This window comes from Ornithodoros turicata, chromosome 7 (genome assembly GCF_037126465.1).
Source record: "Ornithodoros turicata isolate Travis chromosome 7, ASM3712646v1, whole genome shotgun sequence".
NCBI lineage: Eukaryota > Metazoa > Arthropoda > Arachnida > Ixodida > Argasidae > Ornithodoros > Ornithodoros turicata.
The window spans coordinates 55,881,096-55,893,833 of NC_088207.1; the positions used below are offsets into that span (position 1 = coordinate 55,881,096).

Here is a 12,738-nt window from a genome sequence, read left to right on the forward strand (position 1 = left end):
ATATCGAACACAGGAATCATAAGGTTCGATCGGACTATATCGAACATATCCGGGTTTTTTTTCTTATTTTGTATCGTATTCTCTTCTAGTCCAGGAGAACCTACAAGACAGACCCGCAATCTAAAAAGAAGGAATGAATGCCACAGCTCATTTTCCAGAGCAAATGTGCAAGAAAGAATCGAGTGACGGAGGTTGCCATGGGGACAGCGTTTGTGTTCTCAAAATGGCGTTCATGCTTGTACAGTGAACGACCCTTCTTCATGGTTGGCAGCTGCCCATCGAAGCGAGCGAGACGATATTTTCCAGTGTTTACATCGCCGTTTAGAGCCACTGAGACAAAGGGGGTTCTCAACTCGCCAAGTTATTACTTTGGCGGAAATTATGAAATTACGGTCGATTTATTTTCGTTCATGTACTCATTAAACGGCTGCTACACTTTCATAGATGTCATCCGTTACATCATGCGTGCATTGTATTACTACTACACGCCGCAGCTTTTGAATAAAAAAAAATAAAAAATTCTACGCGTCATACTTGGCGAGATAAGAACGCACTTCCCCATCAACTTCTGACGTCACAGGCGCGGGAGTCGTTTCCATTGGTTGTGGAAAGCACGTGACTTCGTCCACGGCTCCCTGAGTGGTGCAACGCTAGATTACGCCCTTTCGACAGGAATGCGTGGGCTTTCGGTATGGAGTAGTTTTCTGTAGCGAGTTTTAGCATGTCGTACGTTGTCGCCCTTGCGTAAGTAAGGGATAGCGTAGTTGCTCTGCGCAATGCGCGAGGCTCTGTTTATGCATTGCGCGTGCGCAGAATACGCCAAAGCTATCCCTTGCGTACGCACTCTTAAAACAGAACTTCACTGCACAGCACGATCCTCGTCAACCGGCATCCCAAATGGCATCGTTCGCTACCATGATTTGTTTGATAACGAGAGGCGTACGCCTCTTCGTGACACGTTTGTATACTTGCACATTTACGCACATACGCACATTTATTACGCTGATGCAATTATTATAATTGTCACAAAAAGGCGTGAGTCCCGCTCTTTCCACAAATTAGGAGTGACAACTGTATCATTCAGCGCAATGGTCTGCCTTCAGCGTGTTATATGTGCATGGTGAAGTTCCGCAATGGCGCCAGAACCACGTACCAACGCTATCCCTTGCGTACGCAAAAGCGAAAAAAATACGAAGAGGGCTCATTGCCTGCTACCTACTACGCATGCGTGCATGCCTTCGGAGATACGACGAGAGAAGCGCATTCATAATCGGAAGTGTTGTCCCGTCCTAGCCATAGGCCAAGCCGCCGCGAAAGCAAAGCAGACGACATGTGTGACTCTCCTCTGAGGAGAGCGCATCCGACGTATATAATATATAGAGGCTAACTAAAATATCCATGTTTTTTTTCTCTTCATTCTTATCTAATTTAATGTGAAAAGAGATTTGGCCCGTTTCCTACCCTTTACAGAGACTCGTGTCTTTCTTTCCTCGCCAATGCGTTCATTAGTAATGAAATTAGTTTCTGGGACCGATGAACTTGTTTCTCTTTCGCCGCTCGTGCGGGATCGACCACGGAGAAAACAAGGCGAAATGCTCGCACCGAGTAAGCATTTTTCTGCGTATAACAGTCGGGATTCCGTTTTCGGCAATTCGGTCCTGTGCAGCACACACGCAATATTATATTTCCTAGAACTGGTCCTCTCACGTAATTCTGTACGCACAATAGCATCACGTACCGCGTTTTTATCATATTTGGTCTCCTTCACAGAGAAGCTGGGTAAGATCAAGTGTAGAAACAGTCAGCTCCCTTTTGATGCGACGATGGGTCAACGCTACGAGTGATTGATTTTTTGAATTGATTGAGTTCTGAAGAATAGCAGTGCCACGAAAAAAAAGTAAAACTTACACTCTTAAAAATGAACTTCACCGCATAGCACGCTCCTAGCCAACCATCATCTTGAATGATATAGTTATCTGCCCTGATTTGTTGAAAACGGGGGGCGTACGCCTTTTCTGTGACAATTATGAACAGCATAGGTGTCACAGAAATGGCGTACGCCTCCCGTTTTCAACAAATCAGGGCAGATAGCGATATCATTCAAGATGATGGTTGGCTGGGAGCGTGCTATGCGGTGAAGTTCATTTTTAAGAGTGTAGCTGTGACGCTTTAGCGCTTGACCGCACGTGTTTCAGATATCTCCTCCCTCTTCGCTCATTCATTTTTCTTTCCTGTCACTACATCGTCATTAATCCTTAAAGGTCGCTGCGCAGGTGAACCGGAAGCGGTTCCACATTCATTGGAACCCGCCATTATTTTTCTATCTTTCGCTTCCAGTTCACCCCACGTTGCTGTATATCTGTGTAATTTACCTTACACATTATGCTTCGTGCGTTACTTTGCCTTACGCTTTACATTACACGTTGTACTACGCCTTACCTGATGGACACTTTACCCTGTACTTTGCACTGTGGCTTTCTTTCTGTCGTAGTCTTTATGCCTGCCGTGTACTTTACAACCACGATTATTTCGGAAAATTAGCGTAAGCTGGACGTTTAATGCACTTAGCGCGTCTTCTTTATTATCTTTCGTGTCGTATGCAATTATTTGCATCATCCATATCATGCTGCCATATAGGCAGGCACAACATCAGGCAACCTCCTGCGCCTTTAGAATGATCCTGCGTGTCAAGGTTAAATCAATTAAGATCTACATAATTGCTGAGCATAATTCGATTTTTCTGGATCATACGCAAAATCATCGGCTTCACTTCATGCAGTGTACAGGAGATAGCATCTGTCGCGCAGCTTTTTAATGTTTTGTACGCATCCGTTAGTTAGGTTGATTTGTAAGAAAGATAGCTTTGAGTTTAACTTAAAGCTGGTCGGAGTAATCTTCACCGCTGATTGCGCATATACAGATTGATAAGAAAAGAGAAAATGGATAGTTGCTTCCTCGATGGGAAATTTCAAACACGCGGGAAAGTAGATGGAACTTTATCAAATCATGTGCTTCCGACGGCAATGGCTAGATCTCGGCAAAGTTATCGATTATCAAGAACGTCGGCCAAGAATTTTGGAACATTTATTTAGGCTCGACGGCAAACACAACGTGCCTCCGTGCACTTTTCGCTGGCATGGCCTCGGTGGAAGTGTTTTCTGTTTGCTCTGTCTCAGAACGGAGGGCTGCTCGATCGTCCCGGATAAGATGACATACTTTCGAATGCAATGCGCTTAGCTCAGAAGTGTCTAAGGATGAGGGGAAGCGGGGTACGTGCCACTATTTTAGAGTGATTGATTGATTGATTGGAAGAGAAAAAGGGTGTTAGCGAGATTCTTTCTTGTAAGGCACATCAATAGGATTATTAAGCATCTTGTAGTGCATGAGACATTGATATTCTGAGGCTGGAACACATAGAAAGAGGACAAATACATACAAAGCCTCGAAGTGCCGAAGGATTTAAAGATGCTTAAGTTTAAGTTAAAGTTTAAGTTATGCTTAAGTTAAATTGAGTTAGCTTAGCTCAATTGGTAGAGCCCTGGACTGATAATCCAGAAGATGTGGGTTCGAGTCCTACAGCTGACTATAACTTTTCAGTGACATCCATCTTTCATTCATCCTGTAGTGTTCACTTGCACGAATTTTGCTTACTGCATGTACTTAAGAAATCCTGGTACTTCGCACAAACATATTTTTAGTTGACTGTACGCCATCGTCCTGCGTACACCCCAACGGGGAGTTCCAGTATAAAGAGCGTAGCACTCGAAGGACACGATTGGATTGAAGAAAAAAAAAAAAAGACTCTTCCAAAACCAAGATGAGCAACGTGATGTCGTACACTTTAAACGAACGAGGTCTTCAGAACAACTTCCATGGGGACAGCATATGGTGTCACTGTGAGGCCCTACACTCTTAAAAATGAACTTCACCGCATAGCACGCTCCAAGCCAACTGTCATCTCGAATGATATCGTTATCTGCCCTGATTTGTTAAAAACGGGAGGCGTACGCCTTTTTTGTGACACTTATGCTGTTCATAATTGTCACAAAAAAGGCGTACGCCTCCCGTTTTCAACAAATCAGGGCGGATAACGATATCATTCGAGATGACGGTTGGCTAGGAGCGTGCTATGCGGTGAAGTTCATTTCTAAGAGTGTAAGGAAATTCAGGGATCGAGCTCGAAAACGAGTTGCGCAAAGTATAACACAGTGAAAAGTACTGTCCACTAGGATGTTGTGCATGTGGCGCAATTTCGCATAAGGCCGTCGCCCCAGCCATCAGGCATTGGGCCAGCGATGTCGCGAGGATATTTTCAGACATCCGATGACGTTGTTCCTCTCGGGATAAAACTCGGCTCGCACAAACAAACAAAAAAGTCAACAGATACTCGCTTCAAGGAAGTTGCACGGAAATAAACCACTCACGCCGAGAAAAGCGTCCTCTTTCGGACATGTTCCACGGATATGGATACGCTTTATCCCATTCTTATCTTTGTTTAAACAGTCATACCCACGAACTGCTAGATTATACCACGACCGTGTCATTTGCACCCCGTCCCAGCGCCGCATTTGGAGGCTAGCGGTGGCGTTGTCGTCATCGGCCCGTTTATTGCATCCTCAATTGCTACAACGCCTCGTACTTTAGCTTACGTTAGGATTTTTGTGCAAGCAGTGCACGTCCCACGGAAGATGTGTTCTTTCTAAAATTGTAAATTCCTTTATCATCATCATTCTACGAGTTTTCGTGGGAACTGTTGCTGTCGTCTGCTACGGTCGTATGTTCGCTTCTACACGTTCAAAATTCAAATTTGCATTATCCAATCATAACAGAGATCTCGCGGGCCGATGCGTAGCGCCCCTAGCGGATTGTGCGGTCGGGCTCCTGCATACGAGTTGCCGATTATGACATTGTCGACATAATCTAGTAGGTCGTGGTCATACTATGGATACGGCTGGTGAGGTTTGCACGTAATCGTTGTCGTCTGCTAACGTCTCGTGCTGACATGTGCGCATGTCTGCTAGCATTCCATGTCGTCTGCTACCGCGTCGGGTCGTCTGCTTTCATTTCCCTGTCGGAAATCCCGTTCTTTCAGACGTCGGCGAGTTTTAGTATATCGGAAGAACTCTACGAAAACAAAAGGATAAAAGAAGTCATCAAATCCAAGCTCAGCAATGTGATGTCACCCGCTTGAAAGAGACAAGGCTATTGGCTTATCATGTTTTCCGACCTGTTATCGTGAACACCTTCCGATGTACTAAAGCTCGCTATTCTGACGTAAAGAGATTCGCTGCTGAAAGCTTCCTTTCACATGCCAATCGTTTCATGCTTATTTGGAATGCAGAAAATAAAAGATGAAAAACAAAGAAGGACTGACTGAGCCTTAGTTTAGCTAGTTAAAAAGCTATTTGTGTTATATTAAGCACTAACAAAACTGTCACATCTGAGTACGTCTACTGGCATGCGCTGTCGTCTGCTTTCATTGTGCAGCCAGATACTTATTGCTTTCTCCCCGTGTTCGTAACGACAAACAGAAGTTCCATTCTCTTCGTCTGCACTGCCTGCACCTCCTGAACTAGCTCAAGGAGTGCAATCTTCTCGCGTTCTTTTTGTCATATACACCTCGCGTGTACTTAAGCATGAGTGCAGCACTTTCTTTCAAAAAGGATGCACGTATATTATCTGTTATTCTGCACATGTAGAGAAGCGCTCCACTAACTTTAATGCTTATCCTTGTGCAGACAGCGTGCCGCTTATCATGGATGCGCTTTGTGACGTGTGATAGGGAGTTGACGCTGTCGTCTGCTATAGCGTGGAGTTTGTCCTGCCGTTAGAAATTAGTAGTGTTTCCGTTAGACGAAGTATCGTATCTGGTATCTCTTAGGTACTTTGGTACATTCGTCAATTGGGTGACTGGGATCTGCCTGGCGGTTTGACGGCATGTTGTACCTCGGGATCGACTTTACAGTGAACTATGCCAATGCGCGCATCCGACGAAAACCCATATACGTAGCACAGCCAGTCGCCTCATAGACTCGGCACATTCGTCTATGATGCTTGCAGCCTCGGAAAACCATGTAAATATCGAGAACCGTAGGAAACAACATTAGCAGAAACCAGCCCGCTAAGTGCACGTGCACTCATGCATCCAGTTCCCATAGTGTCTCTCGCGGAAGGAGAAGCTTAATTAGAAGGCGTCATCGTTTTCCCTTCCAGAGTTATTTTCCGGCCCGAAATCTGGAATCCACAGCGTTGCTTCGTCCAGCACACTGGCTTTTCCTCCATCCCACGAGACCCATATTTTAGTGCGCTCGGCAGCCAACTTTGTGACACCTAATCGATCCTGAAATTCTTTTCTCTTTCCATAGAAGAAAGAGCGTCTTGTATTTTGAAAGCGGGCGTTTCCAAGGGACAACGGGAAGTTAGTCGTCGAGATAGAACGCGAAGTGTGAGACAGCCACGAAGGCGATGTCAACCTGTGATAGCGCAAGGTGGAATAAAAATAAGAGAGAGTGTTAAGTGTAACGTGGATAGAAAAGTCGTTGTAAGAAGAAGTAGATTTCATAAATAACATTGATGGAATGTGAATTCGGGGGGGAGTCAGTCGCCTCGGGGAAAGCTGGTAAAACTAAATTTGTAATGAGATATAAATTGTAAAAGAGAGAGAGACAGTAAATGTCATTAATAATTGTGAATCTCATGTCGTCGCGGAATAGCTAATGGGCTTGAACCGGGAGCTTCTGCATACAGGGGACAGGAGCGTTGGGTAGGCTTCACCTCAGTGCTCTAGAGCTTGACAGGCAAAGCACGCTTTACGGGAACTAAATCCCTTTTTTACAAATCACCCCCACGTAAACAAAATACAGAAGAAGCCGACACTGAAGATTTTTGCTTAAGTTTAATTTGTAGGAGATTTTTGGAGATATCTCTTAAACAAAAATCTTCAGTGTCGGCTTCTGCATTTTGTTTATGTGACCTACAGGACTTGACTCCCCTCTTCGTATACGCTTCTCTTAAATCACCCCACGCAAAAATTGGGGGGAGGGGGGTTCTATTTATTTTGACAGGAAAAGACAGCCGGAAAATACGGCTCGCTATTCCTTAGTAAAGGATCCCAAAGCAAAAATTCGATAAGACGTGCGATACTTTGATGTACCATGGGGTCTATATACTCTATAGCACATCATGCACTGAGGAAAAAAAAAAGTTGTTTTCCTACGTGTCGTGGTTGGCGAGATACAAAGCCCTGAACACACTAACCTGTCGAGCCTTCAAGACAGCAACTTCTGTCGGTCCTCCCAATCACGTGACCACTCCGGTGGCCGCCTCACTGTCAGAAATGCCAGCCGCAATGTCACTGCCAGATGAGTCTCGGTTTCTACGCCACGCTTAATTCTATTACCCTCTTCGCCGTGAAACATGGAATGCAGGTTGACATGGATACAAATAACCGTCATTTACCCGACATAACTTTGTGCGTACTTCCATAGGTGGTTCGCATAACATTTGATACGTGGAGCCACAAAAGGCCGACAGGTGGGACCTGCGTTGCTTTAGCCATGCCCCGAGGAGGATAAACCGAGCGCCGTATATTACATCGCGCTGCTGGCAATATATCCATATCCTCGCGCGCGGGTCGATATCGGAATCCGACTTACCCTTAGGAATGCTCCGGCTATCCAATGAGCTTCATGAATAGAAGCGAATATAACCGCCATGCATACTAATGCACCGTCAAAGAAGATAAAAGTTCCACCTTTTGGCGAGCCCATGAATTCCTTGTGAATCTTTTACTCGGTGGGTCTTGCTTTCATTTAGAATGACTTTTTTTTACGTGTTTAAAGAAGGTGCATGGTTTCTTTTTTTTTACGTGTGTGACTATGCCATCTGCATTTATAAGAAGGAAACTAGCGCACTCTTTGTCTGATGCATTTTTTTTTTTGTGTGTGTTTTGTCAGAATGGATTTTTCCGATACACCTCAATTGTGTTCTTTCTCGTGTCCCAACTGTTATTGTTCGTTTTTCATCGCTATTTTTTGTTTGTTTGTTTGTTTGTAGGGAAAAAAAGAAGAAATTGAACTCGTCTTCCGTCACGTGTTCTGCTACTCCTAACAAATTCTCACCCCCCCCCCCCCCCCAGAAAAAAAAAATCTCACGTGCTCGACTCGCAGGTTCGCTAGCTACTATTCACATGTTCGCTATTTTACTTCCCCAGCAAGGAGCCTCTTGTACCCTCCGTGAGAATTATGGTCCAATATTGGTAAGGTTATATTGGTTATATATAGGAATATAGGTATATATATATAGAGGGTGTCCACGCTAAGTGTGAACAGATTTTTTAAAAATATGTATAACACTTTTTCCAAGATGAAATCAATTGCAATATAGCATATGCTAAAGGGCACTCCCTAGCAGGACATTTGCAAAGTCCAAAGACAATATCTTAATTAACTTTCCTTAATTAACTTTTTAATTATAAAAGCTACAAAGTTGTCCCAATGAGAACATCTGTTCCTTTCGGTCACCTGATATCGTAGCCGTTTTCAGAACAAAAATCCGTTCGATAGATCGCCCGCAAAAAATTCGTGAAGGAACGCCATTTTTTTTCTTTATTTCGTTCATTGCGCTTCTTAGAAGACGCGTCTTTCTTTCACCCCCAATGTGAGAGGGAGAAAGAGCACACTATCGCCTCTCGCGTCCTGGAAAAAGATTAAAAGGAAACAGAAAATGCAACCCAAGATAAGGCCAGTTCCGATAGAGTCACCCGATACATTTGTTTTTGTTTTGTTTCTGCAAGTTAAAGCTCATCTTCGACGCATGAGGCGGCACTGTGCTCCTTCCCCCTCTCCCGTTAGGGATGAAGGAAATACGCGTCTTCTAAGAAGCGCAATGAACAAAATAAAGGAAAAAATGGAGTTCCTTCACGAATTTTTTGCGGGCGATCTATCGAACGGATTTTTGTTCTGAAAACGGCTACGATATCAGGTGACCGAAAGAAACAGATGTTCTCGTTGGGACAACTTTGTAGTTTTTATAATTAAAAAGTTAATTAATGAAAGTTAATTAAGACATTGCCTTTGGACCTTGCTAATGCCCTGCTAGGGAGTGCCCTTCAGCATATGCTATATTCCAATTGATTTCATCTTGGAAAAAGTGTTATATATATTTTTAAAAAATCTGTTCACACTTAGCGTGGACACCCTGTATATATAAGTTATATTGGTTCCATCGGTTACATGGAAGACTTTGCAATGACAGATTACTTTAACTGGGCCACTGTAATAGTCTTAACGGTTCACCCAGTTCTGAGTTGAGTTGAATTGATAAGAAAAAAAAAATAGAGAAATAGGCACTCGTTACGAGAATCGGCCACGCCAGATCACTTAACACAACAGCAAGACACAAATGGCTATCTACAATGGCTATCTACTCTGTTTGTGCCAAAGAAACCGGAATCTCCATCCAAAACTGTTTATAGGAGCTAACATATATCTGCATATTTTTCCCCCTATACATTCTGGCGTTTGTATTATGAATTGGCTTCGGCGATGTTTGCTTCCCAAATGAAACGATCATAGCTCGATGAAGCAGCCAGGACATCGCAGCAACAAACGACGATCCGGAGAGCATCACGCGGCACATTCATGCACGCTCTGCAACAGATTTCCTCACAGGGCTCTGGAATGCCTCGCAATCGAAAAACAACAGCCTAGTAGAGTAGTGTCGCCCAGCATACATTTAGGCAATCTGGGGCCCGCACAGACGAGCCTTCGTTATTTATCAAAGGCCAAACTGTGCAGGTGTCGCCCTACAAAATGCAAGAGATGAAGCAACGTCCTGGTTCATGTTTCAACAATGAAGCCAGGAAACGCGCCTGTTTCTTCCGTGCTTGATCAGTCTCGCATTATATTTATTCCGCTTTTCAAATGTCGTCTGATCTCTTCAACGTGAGGACGTTGTGGGGACGTTGTGGGGACGCAGTAATCGGACCGAAAAAAGCTGCGCATTTGATTGGTTTGTTCAAGCCATAGAATGCTATCACCTGAATCGGTGTCGTCTGCTGAATGCGCTGTCTCGGATTTTTTTCCCCTGGGTTTTCTTCGTACGCCTTAAGACAAATGTCGGCACAGTTCCCTGTGAAGTCTGCCCAGGACGCGCGATCTCCCCTGTGATAGTCGTGACGTTGCCCGCCTGAGCGTGGCCGCGACTACGGCAATCAGTTCCATCGCCATCGCCATCATCACCACCATCGTCGTCTGCTTCCTGTTATCATCGCTTGGTGGTGCAACATAGCGACGACCCGTATCAGTGTGTTCACACGGGCGACATCCTCACGGAAGATTCTAGTGTAAGAAAAAGTGAAAGCACTGCTCACAGAGACGAAGTTCCGTCCCGTATTATGTTGAGCATTCACATGGTGCGGAATATCGGGAGTGGCGTACTGCGCACTTAGCAGACGACACTTAGCAGAAGACACCTAGCAGAAGACACCTAACAGAAGACACCTAGCAGACGACACCTAGCAGACGACACCTAGCAGACGACACCTAGCAGACGACGTTTAGCAGACGACGCCTAGCAGACGACGCCTAGCAGACGACACCGTCAGCTGCTTTCCTGTCGTTATGACGTTTCTCGCGTCTTCCGCTTCTGCGGGGAATGTCGCTCGTGTGAATACACGGTATAAATAACGCTTTACAAACCCCGGCTGACTGCAGCATTGACGAGGATCCTACAGAAGTTTTGCTCGGAAGCTCGCGAAAATAAAAGAGGAGAAAAGACACGAAGTTTGCGATTGTGCGACCGGGTTGTTTACCCTGAACAATGGAGCCCCCGGCAGGATTTCATTACTACCAGAGAACGGATTTGCATCCTGTACTGACTCACTTCTCAGATAATGATGGCAGCCCAAATCGATCGTTCCTTGTGTACTTTTAGCTTTAGCTAAAGGCCCTTAAAGTACTTTCTGTTTGTTTGGAGAAAGGGGCGATCCCATAATGCAACCCGCTCGATAAAACCTGGTCAATGTCCGTCCATCACAAAACTCCTCACCCAACGTTCTCGACATTTGACAGTGTTTTCGTGAAGAAAGACTAGCTCGAAAGTACCAAGGTTTTGTCAGCCCAACGTTTATTTTATATGTGTTCCATTTTTATCTTACCTATACGTTATTTTCACGATAGGATTAGCACGAATATTCTGCATGTTTGCTTCAAAAGCATGCAAATGTGATCTATGTGGGTCATCTCCAATGAGTGTTTTCGCACTATGATCAGTGTGCAAGCAACGGTTTCGAGCATGAGGGCATTTATATCTATGATTGATTGATTTTATGTTTATCTGGCCAAGGATAACACAGATCATGCTGCGCCGAAGCAGTTGTACAGAGAGCAGGACATTTCCATTGACATTAGGTCGTATTTATATCTATGTTTGGAAGTTTTCTTTACACGATCTTTGTACAACGGTACCATATCTTTCTTAGCATAAATGAAACGAAATAAGAATATCCCAGCCACGCTGTATAAAAAAAGACGATGATATTTCCTGCGTACCGCACATAATGGCCATTGTTTTCAGAGACAGCTTGAAGTACATGAATTTACGAAGCGACCAGGAACGTTTTGAAAGTATTTTAGTAAACACCAAGGATTTCGCAACTGGTGATATCGAGGTCCCTCGCTTTTGCAAATAATCCGCAGCGATCCCAACGTCTGTCACTTTGAGAAATGGGCATTCGGGACAGCGAGAAAGGTATTGATTGGTTTCTCTGTCGTTGCCATTCCTACTTTTACTACAATGTGCACATCTGAGGAAACTCTAGCCGCTCAAAAGAAAATTGTCCTAGGAAATCTTGGTGTATATATATATATATATATAAAGCTTGGTACATTTGAAACAATTTTACCTTTTATTATTGTTTAGCTGCGGATGATAATACATGTCACAAGAAGTCTCCGGAAGGGTCCGACCCAGACGGTCTGCGCATTTTACACAATTCTTTATCCGCGTCCGAATGGCTTACGAATTATTAAAAAATTGAGGTTGACAAAAATGCACCAGCAGTGGGATTCCAACCCACATCCTCCGATTTTTTTTTTATCGCCGACATACGCTAAGAAACACGCACTTCATCTCAACAGATTCGCCTTTACATTGTTGCCAGTCACAGTCTTTCGTTGCCTCAGCTACCATTAGCTTACGAATTATTCTTACGGATGCATCCCATTTGAAATTTCCTATGGTTGCTACCGAAGGAACGGCGAACACATGCATTTATGCGTCCCATGCAACTCGTCAAAAGAAAAGAACAAATTTTTGTCAAGTACTTGGCAAATTTCCGCACAAAAAAATGTGCGCAATCACTGATATTTTCCCGGTGTAATTACGCGACAGAACCTACAAGCCTATAGGTTGTATTTCGTAATCGCGGAATACCTGTGAGCAACACCTGCGTTATTCCTTTCTTTTTTCTTCGGGAATTTGCATCTGTCAAGAACGTCGCAAAAAGATGCAACTTTTTTCTTTCTTTTGCCCAGTTATGAGAAGGAATGACGTGCTAAACATCACCTGTATCCACATATTATTCTCAGCCTATGAGACGTGTCTTCTAAGCTGCACAATGCAAGTACAGGTAAGTTCAACTACAAGAACATGGGGTTGGCAGGCAGGCAGTGCCGGATTTAGGGGAGGGCAGACGGGGCACTTAACCCCGGGACCCCCACCACAAAGGGGCCCCCA

The 12,738-nt window shown here is 44.3% G+C and overlaps 1 protein-coding gene and 1 non-coding gene across 2 annotated transcripts in view; one reads left to right on the forward strand and one right to left on the reverse strand.

Annotated features, from left to right (window-relative positions):
* Positions 1-12,738, reverse strand: part of LOC135401634 (uncharacterized) — a 74,902-nt gene that overhangs the window by 60,844 nt on the left and 1,320 nt on the right. The window lies entirely within an intron of this gene.
* Positions 3,513-3,585, forward strand: Trnai-gau (transfer RNA isoleucine (anticodon GAU)). The gene has a single exon. It is a non-coding gene; the product is annotated as a tRNA-Ile (tRNA).